The sequence below is a fragment of the Pantherophis guttatus genome, chromosome 1 (assembly GCF_059756535.1).
Source record: "Pantherophis guttatus breed Tessera chromosome 1, ASM5975653v1, whole genome shotgun sequence".
NCBI classification, from domain to species: Eukaryota; Metazoa; Chordata; class Lepidosauria; order Squamata; family Colubridae; genus Pantherophis; species Pantherophis guttatus.
Window position 1 is genome coordinate 250,414,951 of NC_142063.1, and position 8,429 is coordinate 250,423,379.

The following is an 8,429-nucleotide window of genomic DNA, read 5'->3' on the forward strand; positions in this document are numbered from 1 at the left end:
AATATTTATTTTATTTTTATATCATAATATTTATTATAAATAATTACTTTATTATTGTTTTGAAGGGAGAGCAATATATAAATAAATTTTTGGGTGTCACTTAAACCTTTAAAATCTCCATGTAGATCATAGAGTGCCACATTGCCCAGAAGATAATACTCTCTGATAAGGTTGTTGTTCTCACCACATTTGTATTTCAACTTTGGCTAAGTGCCTGCTTTCTGTTATTACTACTGAGATACATGAATTTATTGCTAGCTGCCCTTTTCCCTCTTCGAATCAGCAGAACTTCTGTATTACCTTCACCTGCTGTTCATGAGCAATGGAAACACATTGGGAGAGATATATTCCTTTGATATTATAGCAGAGGTTCTACAGCTGCCTTGCTGTAAAGCTAATGCTTGGCTGTGATCTCTGCTACTTGCTTTCAAAGCTGTGGCCATCACATTAGCCAACACCCAGGACCAGTAATAAGAAACATTAATAATGCCAGCCAAAAAAGATACATGAGTAGCTGCCATATATAGATGACATTTGTCTCTAACATACAGTCAAAGATGCATGGCCATGTCAAGCTAGATGAGGTCATTTGCTTCCCACAAGGACTTAGATGTAGGGGAAGGAGAGCAAGACAATGGGGATGTCTGTGTGTTCATTTTAAATAAGAAGCAAATAGTCAACGTTGTAAAGACACGGGCATCTACACAGATGATGGGGAAATGGCTGCTTTGTAGTCATTCATCTCAATGTCTCAAGGAAGAGTAAATTATCAAATAACTCTGAGAAATGTTACAATTCAGAACAGATAGCGTATTCCCAATCAATAACTTGGGTTTGTTATAGATCAGTGAACTTCTGTTGTAAAGAAGAATGTAGCTGCAAGCTTGAAGGTCACATATTATTCCCTAATTTTACCAGTAATGCTCATTACCAATTATGCTGTATACATTGTCTGAATGGCTTCTGCTGCTTCTGCAAATACACCAGCATCAAGAATTGAGCTTCTGATATTTACTTATTAAAATGTTAAGCCTATAATGAATATACCAAAAAGGTGACAAGTATTAATTCAATAATGAATTAATACATGCTGTTGATTATATGACAGTAATTCATATTTTGGCATCGTCTAGGTATATTAGGGAATGCAACTTCCAGAATTCTCATCCCACATGGCCTGGCTGGAATTTCTGGAAGTTGTAATCTTAATACATCTAGAATTTATCAAAAATAGGAAATCTTGTGTGGCTGATCTTCACTAATATTAATACTGTCAGAATTAAATTATTTCAAATAGTCTTTCCTTCTCCTAAGAAAACCCCAAGAGCTGTCTTTGTCAGAATGCCTAAAGATTTCAAGAGAGGCATTATGAGCATACTAAGGATTCTTTAAACCCTCATTAATTAGACATATATGAAGTAAATCTATATTTGTAGCATAGATGCAGTGATATCTGCAGGATCTTATTACTTTCATTAAAATTATGGAAACAGTATCACAGCACAAGTTCTACCTCTTTTGGATGTTTATGTGATAATGTGTACACATAGAAAAAGAGTTAGGTTTGTGTTGTTATGTAGTGACACTGCTTTCTTCAGTCTGACCTCGCTTGCTCTGTCCATACTACCGCATATGCTATATGACTTTCCTGGGAATCATGATTGGTTCTGGATATACAACACTATCTAAGAGCTTTAATTTTGAATTCTTCTAATATATTTCTGAAGGGAAGAGAATTCATAAGAAGATGACAGAAATGTTAATTTCCATCTTGTCTTTGTATAATGTAGTCACAGTCACATCCTATACCCATGATGGCGAATCTATGGCACGCGTGCCACAGGTGGCACACAGAGCCATATTGGTGGGCACACGAGTGTTGCCCTAGCTCAGCTCTGGCACAGACATCTGATTTTTGGTCCTTCCAGACCCACCAGAAGTTGGCAAACAGGCCGTTTTTCTTCACAGGGAGTGAGAAGGGCCAAGAGATGGCTTCCCAGCAGGTCCCAATGAAGCCCTGCAAGAGAGGCAGTCACAACCAGAGGACTTGAAACTAGGCACGACCGGAGTTGCCTTTGCCCTCTTCCGCTTCAGGATGCTTAGGGTGTCAGGGCAGCTCCCCACTTCGCCCCGGGATGCTGCTGGGGTTCCTCTCGGTGTGGCTACTGAGCTGTTTGATCAGCTTGTGCCATGGCTATTTTGACAGCCTGCTTTATTTGAAGATGTCCAATGGGACATTGCATCACTATTTCGTGCCCGACGTGGGACTATGAGGAGAACGACAACCCAGAGAAGTGTCAGTTGCTTTTCAGGGTGAACAACTGCCTGCAATCAGACAGGGAGGGTGAATGCTTCCATCCCGTGGTGGCAGCAGCAGCACCCGCTCTGACGCTGTGCGAGGAATTCAGTCTCCTGGGCCGGCAGGTGGAGGACATGGTGCATGTGCTGGAAAGCATCCAGAAGAGCACTACCTATGATCTGGATGGTGGGGAAAGCTATGGCAACTACCTGCTCAGGGAATTCGCGCAGATTGGGGATGCCTATGCCAACTCAGAGAAGTCGCTGCGGAAACTGGAAAACAACCTGCCTCAAAGACGACTTCCTGGGAATGCTGGTGCATGCATGGGCCCTCCTCAAGGAGATGCTGACCGTCTCAGCTGGCCTGCAGAACAAGTACGAGCTGTTTGCGCTCACCGTCTAGAGACTGCCTCAGTCACCTCAAGACAGAGTATCTCAAGGGCTGAGCAGGAGCGGGCACCTCGCTGGGTTTTGAGCAACCCTCTTCCCTCCCCCTCAGTGGCCGGCCACGCCAGCAGGACTCTGGTTGGCCACACTTCCCCATGGATGGACAGACTTTGCTCCATCACATGTCTACCAGGCATGGCAGGAGCTGGAAGTCATGTAAAACACGTGTCTCACTTCTCCACCGTGTCTTACCTGACTTCCAGCTCCTGCCAGGCCCGGCAAGGAGGGGAGAAGAGACGGAAGGGGAGCCCCGTCTCACTCCATGCATCTCGCTTCTCCGCCACCCCACCCCTCCCCACCTGCCACTCCCCCTCACCAGCCATTAACAGCAAGCCAGATTCGGGGAGCTGAACATGCTACCACCGCCTGGGAGGAGAACAACGTCAGAAATGGGCTCTCGCGCAGTGCCTCCTCTCTCTCTCTTCTTCTCCCGAGTGGCAGCAGTGCATCCGGCTCACTGAATCCGGCCTGCTGATCTTGGGCGGCAGCAGCTCTGATGTTCCCCCTCCCTTTCCTCCCTTGTGCATGCATCTAAGTATTGGGAGGCTTATTTTCGGGGGGCTTATTTTAGCATATGCTCTCGAAAGCCTAATTGGGCTTATTATCAGGACATGTCTTAGTTTCGGGGAAACACAGTAGAGGAACCAGTAGCCTGACTTGGTATGCCTGTTTCCCCAATTCTCATTATTTGGTCACCAGAATAGTCATGCTAAACCCAAAACAGAAAGATGAACCGATAGATCTCTCTTATACTATTGTTTCATCAGAGTAAATACCGAACCTATATGTAGTGCTGCTGACATTTGGTCTTAAAATCCTTATATCTTTTTTTTGTTTTGTCTTGTCTTTCTTGATCTTCCTTTTGCTGGAGATGGGTCTCTGATATCACAGCTTCAGCTGCCTAATTTTAACCTCTTAACATGGTTTGCTAAACTATCAAGATCTAGATCCAAGCCAGAAATAGGAGGCAATCGAAGGATCATGTGCTTGACAAGGAGCCAGGCTGCCTGCCAAAACACATTGGAGAGGGATGGAATTTCTTGCCCCTGTGAAAATGCAGTGCTAAATCTTCCTCTGTCTCTTCTCCTCTTTATACACAAGTGGGTCTCTCTAGTGCCCTGAACTGTCATCTGAAACTAACAAGGAGGATGTTTCCATAGGAAGATGAGCTTCAGAACTTACCCAGCCCTGTGAAAACGTATAACACCATTTCTGCAACGGTTAGCAAAAATATTTCAATGCAATTCACCATGCTATGCTATTTCACAAATAACTTCAAAAAATGCAAGGAATGGATCCTAATCATTCTTTGACATCCTCAAGTGTCTGAAGAAGGTATGTGTTCATACCATGAGCGATCTTTTTGGTCCACAGCTTCATGGGTGTGATTTATTTATGTCTCCATTTGCATTCAACCCTGCTCGATCATTCTGGATCTTTATATGAACAAGCTATTTCAAGATCTAAATGTTACATGTTTCTTTTCATCTGGAAGCTGCTATTAATCCATCAACTTAACCTCTCACCTTTCAGAGTTGAATCCCAAATCTGTATCAAATTTCTGCTACAGCTACAGAGCCAATGGACTTCTGTGTTCCCTTCAGGAGAAGAAGCTAGTCTGCACCATAAACCTTGACAGGTATGGAACTTTATATAAATTAGCCATTAAATCAACTCTTGATTTATCATGGTCATCATTACTTCATCAAATCATAACAATTTAGCAACCCCTGATCAATGATTAGCTGCTACTATCATGCTCACTGAAGTTTATACTCAATTTATTCTGGATTCTAATATTGTGCATTTAGATGTCTCCATCATAAAACACAGTAGTTCACTATCTACTTGCATTTGAGCTGAAACAATGTATTTGGTATGATTCACTCCACAAGGCTTGACAGCTATGCATTACCATTTTCAGATCTATCAAACAAATGCACCAATGGGAGTGGCTTAATCTCCCAACCCAAGTGTCCAAGGAAACAAGTTTAATGCCTTACACAACACCAGAAGACTTGGAGCTATCCAGATCTCTGGGGGAAGTGCTGTTCTATATGCTTATATGTTCAGATATCAACATATATCTCTATATGTTCAGATGCTGTGATACAGAAGACTTCTAAGTCTGGCAAGAGGATATTTCCTAATGGACCTGGAGCTTGGCAGCCTTCCTGGTCCTGATGAGACCTATGATGCCAAACTGGAGCTTTAATGCCCAATTCTTTTCCTTTCCTCTTCCATATTTCAGACTGCCATATACCATGTGGTTAGCTTCAGTGGTGGTATAGAACCGGTAGTAAAACCGGTGGGAGGCTCTGCCCACCAACCCCTACATCATCAAAATGCTTCTGCGCATGCACAGAAGATCACGCACAGCCCCGCTGCGAACTGGTAGTAAAGATAAGTAGAACCCACCCCTGGTTAGCTTTTACTGTGCACATTTTAACAGTAATCTGAGAAAGTGTCAAATTTGGGATTGATTTACACAGAAAAAGAGCCAGTAGTTTCAGGAGAAAACATAGCCCCTCTTAAAATTATACTGCATGTGGTGCAAGAAAGACTGCATTTCTTTGTTCCAATGGGGGCTGCTGGACAGTAAAAGAATATGTATCAAAGTTCCAACGAGGAAAAATAGGACCCTTTTAGTATCGATTGGGACTGCACAAGGTGGTCACAAGATACCACCACTCACCCCGCCCCCTGGCATGGAAGGGACAAACAGAAAGCGGCAAATATGAGTTTCAGCAATGACTTCAGCTTTGCTTCCTGTGACAGTAATCTATGCTTCTTGTTGAAAGAAATGTGAAAGCTTGCTACTGCGCTAAAGGAATGTGTGGACTCTGTAGTGTTTGTATGGAACTGGAAGGCGAGAAACTGAAGTATGGCTTGGCAAGAACATGTTGGAAAAGCTGGAAGATTGAAAGACATGCGTGTGTCTTTACACAGTCAGGGGTCAGAGATTAACAAAGATCAGGATGAGGAGGAAGATTTACCCACCACCATGACCATGACCAAAGGTTCCTAAAACCAGATGTTTTATCATTCTAAAGCAGAACTGCATGGCTTTGGATTCAACGATATCCTCATCATTATCATCAATCAATTCTAATTTTGTTCCTGGAGCAAAACCTTACAAAGGGTTATAAAATACAATATTGAAAATATTGAAATAATCAAGAGCCATGTTTAAAATGCCAGAGGCATTAAGGTTTAAACACAATGCAATTAACCATTTATAAATGTTCTACAGTTTTCAATTGTTTTAACTAACATTTAATCTATCCAGATAACTTTAGTTATTAACATGACAATAATTATTCCATCCATCCAAAAATTGGGTTGAATCCTCATCATTTTATTCAGCTCCTTCTTGACTTATCTTCAAGCAAGAGACCCTAATTTCCTTTTTACAACTAAGTCCAAAGTAAGTTGTAAAACTAGCCTATAATACCTTGCTTTGCAGGACTAATAAGCATTTACTGAGCATTTACGCTAGTATACCATTCTTTGTCTAACTGATCCAAAAATCTTGCAATAACAAATGCATGATATGCCAGAAACTATGTCAACTCATTACAAGATAAAGTATACCACAGAACACTAACTTCCAGTGGCTTATCAGCCTCCATATCTATCCTTCACGTGACCTTATTTTTGTGTGCCCTCTATAATTTTTCTTTAATTACTGAAATGTTTCAGCAATTCAAGAAAAATTCAAATATTATTAAGTTAGATAGATAGTAATAGACATATTCAGAGTTTCAGTATTTTGATCCACACATCCATGTAAAATGTTTGAACTTGCCTACAGACATGCTCTTCTTCCCCCCTCCATTATGAAAAATGATATAGAAGGGCACTGATTACTGCTGATATGGTCTTCTGCTATCTAGCTTCTTGCAACCCAAAGGAAATTGGAAGCTTTAAAGCAAATAGGGGCATGTTCAACACAAGTGGCAGAGATTCCTAAACGAGTGTATGTACAGTACAACAGAGAACTATTTGGTGGTGAAGGAACTATAATGGCTCACCACTATATCCATGTGCTGCCATCTGGTGGAGTTTTTCCAAGTGCTTTTAGACTCTAGTTGGCTTGGCCCACTAAGTAAACTGATGGAATCTTCAAAAGAACATTTGATCTTTCTACCAAGGATTTCAAGAATAAAATTATCTTACATCTGCTGGGCCTTGGATGCTATCACTTCTCAATTTTATTTATGGATACGTTCAGAATATTACATAGACCCTTTTAATTTTTGCCAGATGAATTTCTCTTGTGGTAACCTGAGAATACAAGAAATGCTCTTAATAACAGATAAACAACTTCAAAGAATCTGGCTTATCTTGGGTCTGCTCAATACTTGTTATATTTGCTCTTATCCTTTAGCAAAGAGGTTGATTGGCTGAATCCAAGAGATAATAAATGTCTATTTAGAAAGGGAGTAATTGAAGTAAAATTGAAAAAGTCAGGATGTAATCCCTCTTGAATAAATTTCAGAATCGTTGATGACATGATTTGGATTTGATTGTCACGCCTTAGATGCTGAGTTCAAAGATACTCGATGCAAAAGGAAGTAATGTTTACTTTTGAGCCACAGATTCCTAATATCAGAGAGAGCTAGTGCATTTAATGTCCTGCCCATGAAATCCACAACATATGATGCTTTCCTTCATTACATCAATAGTAGATTGTAAACCAATAGTAGATGTGCCATGAGGTTTGTCCCATCACCTGCAGCCATTCTTTTAAAAGGTATCATGATATATAGCCAAAAGAGCAAGGACCAAAAGTTCCAGTTGGAATATTTGCACTATGCTATCATAAAATGGTTCAGGTTAGACAAAAACAATAAGAATCCCACTTAAGGGCATTTCATTTGGTGTCTCTGCATGCATTGCTCTGCTTCATTTACCCCATGCCTTTCCCTAGTGAAAAATGTCTTCGATCACTAGCTTCATGTGTACCACAAGGCAGATTATGACATATCCCTAAGAATGTATATGTGAAGGTTCTACCAATTGGAAGCATCTTCCTCTAAAGAAAACTGCTGGAAGAAAGTTTTTCTCCTTGAAGCTGATCCAGGTCTCAGTCCCTGGGTTAGGAATAACTGGGCAGCAGCAGCAAAACAGGAGATGCATTCAATGAAGAATAAGCAATAAATCTGAACATGGACTCTTTGCCATGGGAAATAAGGAATGAGATAAAAATAGTTTACAAAGAGTACACTACCTGAGAGCATAGCTCAGGGTAAACATAAAAAGAAAATATGCATTATCGGTATTCAAGTAAGAACTAGCAGCAATTAGAGAGAACTCCAGATATAGAGATAATTGGAAGGACAAAGTGAGTGACATAAAGCAGATTCATATTTCTATTTCTCAGCCTAAAATCACCCATAAATAAGCCACCACCCATTTTCAGGCATGTTAATATTGGAGCAGTAAGGTGTGTGTCAATAAATATTATTCTGCATGTGATTAAGGAAACTCAGTACTATTCTGTAAAGTATTCCATGTGTTATTTCTATTGCAAAACATATTGTCTGCTGTCGTACAAATGTTACCTAACTCTGATAGTGTTTTCTTTTTTGAGAAATAGTACCGCCCATGCTAATATTCTTTCATATCACCCAAAGAAGTATTCCGTTGCCGTCCACATAATGGTCTCAGTTCACAGTAAA

General features: G+C 40.7%; 1 pseudogene; it reads left to right on the top strand.

Annotated features, from left to right (window-relative positions):
• The first annotated feature begins 2,135 nt into the window (after positions 1–2,135).
• On the top strand, positions 2,136–2,744 carry LOC117666380 (fin bud initiation factor homolog; annotated as a pseudogene).
• Positions 2,745–8,429: the final 5,685 nt, after the last annotated feature.